Source organism: Gymnogyps californianus, chromosome 2 (genome assembly GCF_018139145.2).
Source record: "Gymnogyps californianus isolate 813 chromosome 2, ASM1813914v2, whole genome shotgun sequence".
NCBI lineage: Eukaryota > Metazoa > Chordata > Aves > Accipitriformes > Cathartidae > Gymnogyps > Gymnogyps californianus.
The window spans coordinates 67,692,224-67,700,220 of NC_059472.1; positions in this window are offsets into that span (position 1 = coordinate 67,692,224).

Sequence of the window (7,997 nt, forward strand, 5' to 3'; positions counted from 1 at the left end):
AGGGAGGATGAAAAAGCTGCAGTGCAGGGAAGCACCTGAGATGCCTGTAGGTTGCTCTGCGGAGGTCTTCAGGGTGGGTCTGTCCGACCTACCCAGGTGCTAAAGGTGCGATGTAGGAACCTACCACGGATGCTTTGGTCAAACTTCTGCTTCTTCAGTACACGCATACAGTCTCTCTGTATCGCAAACGTTGCTGTGCCTTTCAGTAACGGTTCCAGTTCGCTAAGTCCATTGGGATTAGTTGAGGTGGGAGCCTCTCTATAGCTGGTGAGCATTGATTCAGGCTGGTAGACCTCTCCTATAGTTATAGCTACACGAAATGTAGTCTGGTAAAGCCAACAAAAAGGTGTAAATGCTGTTTTTGGTTAGCTACTACTAGGCAAAGGACAGCTTCAACGTTTTCTACCTATCAAAAAGAATTTGGGTATGTTTTATCATGTAAAAATTATTATCATAGCTCAAAACAGGAGTTATGTCTGGGATGTGAAATTCTGCAATTGCCATTAATAGCTCAAGAGTGCATTTCTGTAGGTTAGTAGTACTTTAGAAAATTGTTAGCAAAGAGCTTTTGTTTGAAACAAAACCAGATTGTGGTTCACAGAGCAACAGGAGCATGGGATTATTAAAATTGGAAAGGGGTTCAGGAAGTCTCTAGTCCAAGCTTCTGCTCCAGGCAGGGTCAGCTATGAGATCAGACCAGGCTGCTCAGAGCTTCATCCAGTCCGGTCTTGAAAATCTCAAAGGATGGAGACTGTGCAGCCTCTCTGAGCAACCTGTTTCACTGCTGACTGTCTTCATGGTGAAAAAGTTTCTTCTTATATCGGCTCTGAACCTTTCTTGTTTCAGCTTATGCCCTCTCTCTCATCTTCCTGTAACTCACCACAGTGAAGAGCTGGGCTCCATCTTCTTCACAGCCTCCTTCTAGGTATCAGATGGCTGCTACCAGGTGCCCCCAAAGCCCTCTCTTTCCCAGGCTGAACCGAGCCCTGTCCCTCTGCCTCCCCTCACAGGGCAACTGCTCCAGCTCCCTCACCACCTTTGGTGTCCCTCTGCTGTACTTGATCCAGTTTAACAACATCTTTCCTGTATTGGGGGACCCAAAACTAGACCAGTACACACGGTCTTGTTACAATAGACCGGTCTAAAGTCTATTGTACAGTTTCCTCCCCTATGAAGTCCAAGTCTATAATACTTTCTTCTTTAAACTAGCCTTATCATGTCCCCTTCCTACAATATTCTTTTGCCTGCACTTGACTGTGTGTGTTGGCAATGCAATCCTGAGACTGAGAGCTGCAGATTTAACACGTGTCTGCAGAGCTGGGGCCTTCCCTGTACCCACTGCATAGCGTACTCTGACATCTCTGCGACGTGTGAACTTGGACATCGCTCCGACCATGTGGCAACACTGCTTCTGGGAACAAAAGAGCCCCCTTCATACTAGTGAAGTGTCCTTGCACCGTGTTTCCACCACTGGCGAGGTGGAAAGGGCGGAAGAAAGAGATGATGGTTTGGCTCTGGCTGGCAGCTCTGCTCGTCTCCTGCCTCCATCCGAGGGTAGGGCGCCTGCCCATGGGGAGCATGGCACCCAGACCAAGTGGGTGTCCAGAGCCCACAGCAGAGCTGCAATCCATATTAACCGTTTCCCTGTGACCTGGGGTGGCCAGTGCAGCCATTTATTTAGATAATCAAGAGCTGACTACACTACACACAGGAACTATCATATTGGTGGTAAATCCAAACAGCCCCTCACCCCTACGAATTCTATATTAAAAAAGTACTTATCTTCTATCTCAGAGGAAAAGAAATGGATGCTATTTTAAATGCCGCAACTGTGGTCATTTAACTGAAAAATCGGTGAATTTATTGCTTGCATATGCCTAGGACCACCAGGTGGCAATATAAGAAAAAGGATAAGGGCGCGTCTCCAGCACCTGCCATGGATACCCAAAAAATCAAAATAAATTACAAATGTATTCAAAGACAGGTATTTAGTCTCCTCTGAGTTGTTCAAATGCAGTGTTTCAGTAATAAGCATTTCTCATCATGAAATGCTGATTTTGAAAGCATTCTTTCTTCTGTTTTGGTCCTGCACTCGAGAAACTGTCTGTACAACTTCAGAAAATGATGAGCACCTCCTAATCACACTGCGTCTTATTGTCTGTCATATACATTGTCCCTCACCCCAACATCTCAATCTGAAGAGAACATAAAGAACCTGTAATTTTCTTACTTTACCTTGTTGAAGCGTAAAATAGGACTTATTTTCCTGCATCTGTTTTGCTGTCTGTGTTGTATTCTGAAAGGTTATCTAACCATGTGGATGCCCGAGGAAGGGTTTAAGCTCATGAAGTCCCATGCATCTCCTGAAAGCAGCTGTGATTTTTAAGTAAGTGAAGAGTGACCATATTGGATCATAAGATGAAACTCTCCCAGACTCCAGTGACTTATGTTTCAGGAACATCTTAAATCAAAGGAAGTGTCCTTGTGCTTATTAGCTATTGATGAATTTCCTTTTCCTTCCATGGGTTTGTCCAATTGCTTTTTGAATCCATGCAAACCTGTAATTCCCCCAGTGGTTAGTGGGAAAGAATTCCCCAGGTTAAGTCTGTGCCAATAAGAAGATGCAGCTCTTGTTTGTTTTGAATATTTAATGCCTCGTTATTGTATTAGAAAAGAAAAGAAATTAGTTGTTTTTCACTGTCTCCTTGTCATTTCTGATTTTATAGACCTCTAGCCTATTCCCCACCCATGGATTTCTCTTCCAGTCCGAAAAGTCCTGCTGTAATTAAGTGTTCCTTTTATGGCAGCTATACTCTTCCTTTCATCGAACTTACTGCCTCTTCCCCAACACTACAATATTTCTACCAATAAAGAAGTATTTATTACTCTTTTTGCACCTTTTCATTTATTAATATTTGTTGGGGAGTGCCTAGTCAACCAAATTGTTTATTTACAGTACTGGCAAATAATTTTCTTTTTTGTTTTGAAACAAGTCAAAACTTTCTTATTTGAAGCATTTAAGGTATGCGATGCTGTCTTTTGGGTATTTGTGACAGAGTGTAGCTTCTTGTCTTTGGACTGTTTTGTTCTTTCCTCATTTAAGTCATAAATTGATTTTTCTAATATCATCCTGGTCTGCAGTGACAAGTTGCAGAGGCCTCAGAATCGCTGCACAGTGTGGAACGATTAGCACTTGCTGTTAAAGGATAAACCTAATACTAAAATAACAGGGTAGCTGCAACCCAAGACTGAAGGTACTGGCAGCATATGTTTGAGATGTCTGTGCAGCAGCTGATATTATGCCTCCTGCGTCTTTGCAGCTCCGTCAGAGAATCAGTCAATCACGGTGATGAGAATTTCCTTTATTGACTCAGTAAAAATAGAGGAGGCTGGTGAGTAACTTCTGTGATTTCGTGAGAGCCTTTCCAGCCATGTCAGGAGAGGAGTTTTCACACTGTGTGGAAGGCCTCCCAACAGATCTGGCAGATGCTGGAAACCTTTTGCAGTTGACCTTGCCAACAAAATTAGCAGAGAGGAAAAAGTCTCCATAGGATTTTACAGATTTAAAAACAAACAAATCATTGATTTTTTAAGTCCAGAGGAAAGTGCAGTAGCTGTTCAGCTTGTCCTTTTGCATAACATAGAAGGGAATTATTGTACCCTGCTGAGTTACTGAGCAGTGCCGTGACTTGTGGTTTTTTTAGCATGGCAGCACTTTGTTAACCAGGAAGGTCTTTTAAAAAGCAAAGTTTGAAACATTTCCTTGCTCCTCCACAACTCGCTCACTATAATGTGGCTAAAAGAGGTTCTCCAAAAGCAAGGAAGGGCTTGCAAGATTGTGCTGTTGGTCTTAGAGACTTGATCCGTTATGGTAGTGATGCGGTTGACTGGTCATCTATAAGACACCAAAACATGGTCTACTAACCATTAAGAGAAGTCATGTAAAACGGTAGTACCCACTTGTCTCCATATATCTTGAGGAAGCAAATGAAAGTTTGGTTTTGATACGCCTCTAAGAGGAAACAAATGTTAGAAAAGCATTGCCCAGAGTTGCCCCTATCCCCTCCTCACCCGATGGCTGTTTGATTGAGGGTGAGAGCTGGTATCCCAGACACAGGCAAAGAGCCAGCCCAAACCAGGCAAAAATGCCTGATTTCAGCCCGAGCACAGCTTCGGTGTGGCAGAACCACAACAAATGAAGATGTCACAGAGTTCTGAGATTTGCCTAAGAGCTCAGTGGTTGCAAAACCCCTGCCCCGCCTGGGAGCAGACCATGATCTGCTGTGGCGATGACGATGATGTGGGTGTGGAGCCTGTTCTGCACCTTGTGCTTCTGCGTAGGTGTGGGAGAAAGGTGAACATATGCTTTTGAAGAAGCTCTCATATCCCTGCTTTCTTCTAAAGGTGCCATATGCGCTCTCTGAGTCACTGGGACATAGTTTACCCTGTGATAGGAGTAGCTCTTGACAGTGCTGTTGGTGCGGCAGGCTCAGAGGTCAATAAGGAGGTTGATGTGCTTTTGGATCTGAGATTCATCCCCTCAGCTAGCAGTGATGACAAGCCTAGTCTTCCTACAGCTGGCTTCAGGGGCTTGGGGTTGTTCTTCTTTGGGGTCTTTTTCTTGCAGATATCTTCCCACCTTGTACCACAGCCTGGTGGAAACCGTTTTTCAGGCATGTACAATGTTTTGTTAACAGTGTGGCATCTGAAACTGGCCAGAGTTATGACTTTGACTGTGATGCCGTTCCCATGTTCAAATCTCGAAGCAGTTTGATGTGTATCATGGCAGCATGTCTGCAGACAACGAATTCACCTCGGCTTCAGAAAGCACACCAAGTCCCAGGCAGACGTTCCCTTTTTTGTCATCAGCTGTTGGCTAATATAAACAATATTCACTTCCCAAGTGGCACAGATATGCCAATGAACCTTTCATAGAATAATGGGCATATGAAGCTTTGCTAGCAGGCATTCATGACATGTGGAGGCATGTTGGTACCAGATGCTTGCAGGGTTTTGGCTGTGCTATTCTCTTTTCCAGTAGGATAGTCAGTACCAGGCTATTTTGGGAGATCCACTGTGGGCCCAGATCAATGATTGGTGCTTCTTTAAAAGCTTCAGGCAATAGCGCTCTCCAGGTTGCCACAAGATTAGCTGGCCCCTACACAGTGTAGTTCTGTTTCCTAAAGCCCTTGGCTTGTCTAGCTGCTATGAAGTCTTTTACAAACACCGAACCAATGTCATGTTGCAACATCTCTGAGATGTGATAGTCTTTCACGACACAGAATAATGCGTCATTCTTAGTGAAACCTTCCGGGAAATCATGTTGTGATGGGATGAGCAAAGCTGTAACAAAATCATTAGATTCTTTTGTCTTTTCAAACTAGGGTAAAAACTTGTATCACTGTATATAGTCTTTTATAATGAGGTAGAAGCCAGTCATACCAGTATACATGGAACTGTACAATTTTTGCTTCTTTATTTGTCAGGTTAAAAGACTGCCTGATATATTGAGGTCTGTTGCTTTATCAGATACAGGAAAACATCAATCTGCTTTCCCTTTTTCTTCTCTGAGACTGAAAGCTCACCTAAAATAGCTGAATTCAGTTTATAGCTCGGCCAGCAGCAGCTGTACAAATGAGATAGTTCTGGGGCTGGTGACCAAGCCAAACTCACAGTCTTTGCTTGCACTTAAGTCACTTCAAAAAGTGACAAGGTCCCACCCTAACCATGGAAACCCAGCACTTCCATTCCCATCCCACCCACTATAAATGCTGTGGGGCAGCAGCTGTGGCAGGACGAGACAGCTCATTGCTTTGGGAGACCAGAAACTGGAACTGAATCCGAATGCCCACTGCACAGAAGATCTTCCCTTAATGCCCAATATTGTGTATTGGGAGGGGAAAGCAGTAGCAATTGCAACGCAGTGTGGTCCATATGGACTTCCTTGGATGGGGGACGCCTCCCAAGACATCTCTGACTTTCAGCAAGTTTGTTGTCAGGAGGACAGGTACAGCCCTTCTCATCAACTGTCTTACTATTTGAGTGGCCACAAATGAGTTGTCCTGGGTTTCACCTTGGTGTTTTGCTCTGAGCAAAATGGAATTACAAGAGGCAGTGGGGACAGCAGGGGAGCCAAAATGTGTCATGGATGGCACAGTGGTTTTCCGTGTCCAAAGCTATCTGGAGCTTTGGACTCTTCTTCATTCTGCTCACCACAGAGCTAAGGCTTGCAGGCTAAGGCTGACAAAAATTTTTCCTGCATAGAGAAGAAGTCTGTGCTACATCACCCTCTCACTGGGAAGACTGCTGTCCTAACACCTCTGCCCATGGAGCTGGAGAACCAGTGCTTTTCCTGTTTTTATGTGGGATTGTTAGGGGCAAAGAAGAGCCCTGAGTGGTCTTTCCTCTCCCTAATCCACCTGCGTGTCCTGCTGTTGGGCAGCCGGCCTGCTACTGCTTGTCTAACGGTCAGGTCCTTCACAAGTGCACTGCTAATACCAGCTTTTTTGTCATCACTGTTACCCATTCGTGCCTCCCAGTGCTGCTTTTCACTAGATCACGTTTGCTCCGTAGACACCTATTTTAAATAGGCCAGAGTTGACTTTAAGTAGACAGAATGTTTGAAGGGCCTTTACTTGCATTTCTGACAATGCATGCAATTATTCCAGCATCAGCATGACTCTTTTGTTTGCCAAATGCTGATCTGATTTATCTCTATACTAGCCTGAAAAGCAGTATAGCTAATGACAGTCAGCTCCAACATCTTTTCCTGATTGCCTATTGTTGTCCTGAACCAGATTAATTTTCTATTTTCTTTGCTAAAAATGTAGAAGGAGAAGAAGAGGTTGTTTTATTGATCAATATTGAACCATTGAGAATAGCCAGAATTTAATCTGCTATCAGGAAGGCAGAACTACAGCCTTGGTTTTTGGTAGTGACTCACTACATAAATTAAGCAGGATGGTCCCCAAGGCTTAGACTTTTCGTGCACTCTGCATCATGTTAGAAACATTAAAATATTAACAAACTTTGGTCCCAGTGCAGCTCGACGCTCACTCAGCTCTGTTTTCAAGCTAGAATGCCCTCCGTCTTTGGAGTCTGTAGTCAACTTCAGAAAACTTAGCCTGAAAGCCAGAGCATCACCATTCAGCAGCATCTAAACTCCCTCTTCAATTATTTAAAAGCCACTCTGAGAGCCTCTTTGGAGTCATGTTACAGATATTTCTTGGTATTACATTTTTTCAATAAAAGACACATCTCTCTGGCCCTCACCAGTTCTTGTGAATGAGATCATTACCATTTCTACGCAGCAATGCCACCACTTCATTCTCCCTAACACCTTGAAACTATCAATGTCCTTCTTGAGGATGAGACCTTAAATATCTTAAAGGCATTACTAGGTAGCTAGTGGTTCTCACACATGAAAACCACTGAGATCAAGTTTCAGGAAGCGAAAGAGAAGAGGTGGTTGAAGAAATACACCTTTTTCTTTCCCTGAATATTTCAACAGGAGCATTAGGTACTGGCCAGCTAGCAAAACCTTCCTCTTTCTCACATACACTTCTCCCTCCCTTCTTCCAGGGACCTCGGTGGTGGCTGCAGCGAGGAAGCGCCTGTGCGAGGAAGACGAATTAAATCACTGCCAGCTCTGCCTCCCGCACCAAGCTGCCAATTCAGCACTGATGGTGTTTTCTTCACAGGCTCCTGCAGCTTCGCTGCGTAAGGCTGTCATCCCAACCAGATCTGGAGGGCCCAGAGAAAACTGGCTGCTCGCAATAGCAGCAGTCTTAGCATTGCTATTACCTGACAAGTGGGTAGGGAAAAGCTAGAAAGCAAAGGGAGGGGTACTGGCCTGTGTTCCATTATTTTTTTTTAATCTTCCCCTTCTCATTCCACCACTCAAGGCTGATTGAGCTGTGCCTAAGGAAGTTTGGAGTATTTCCGAAACTTACTTCATTTTGAAAAGGTCTTCTGAAAATTTTCCGCCAGTTACGGCC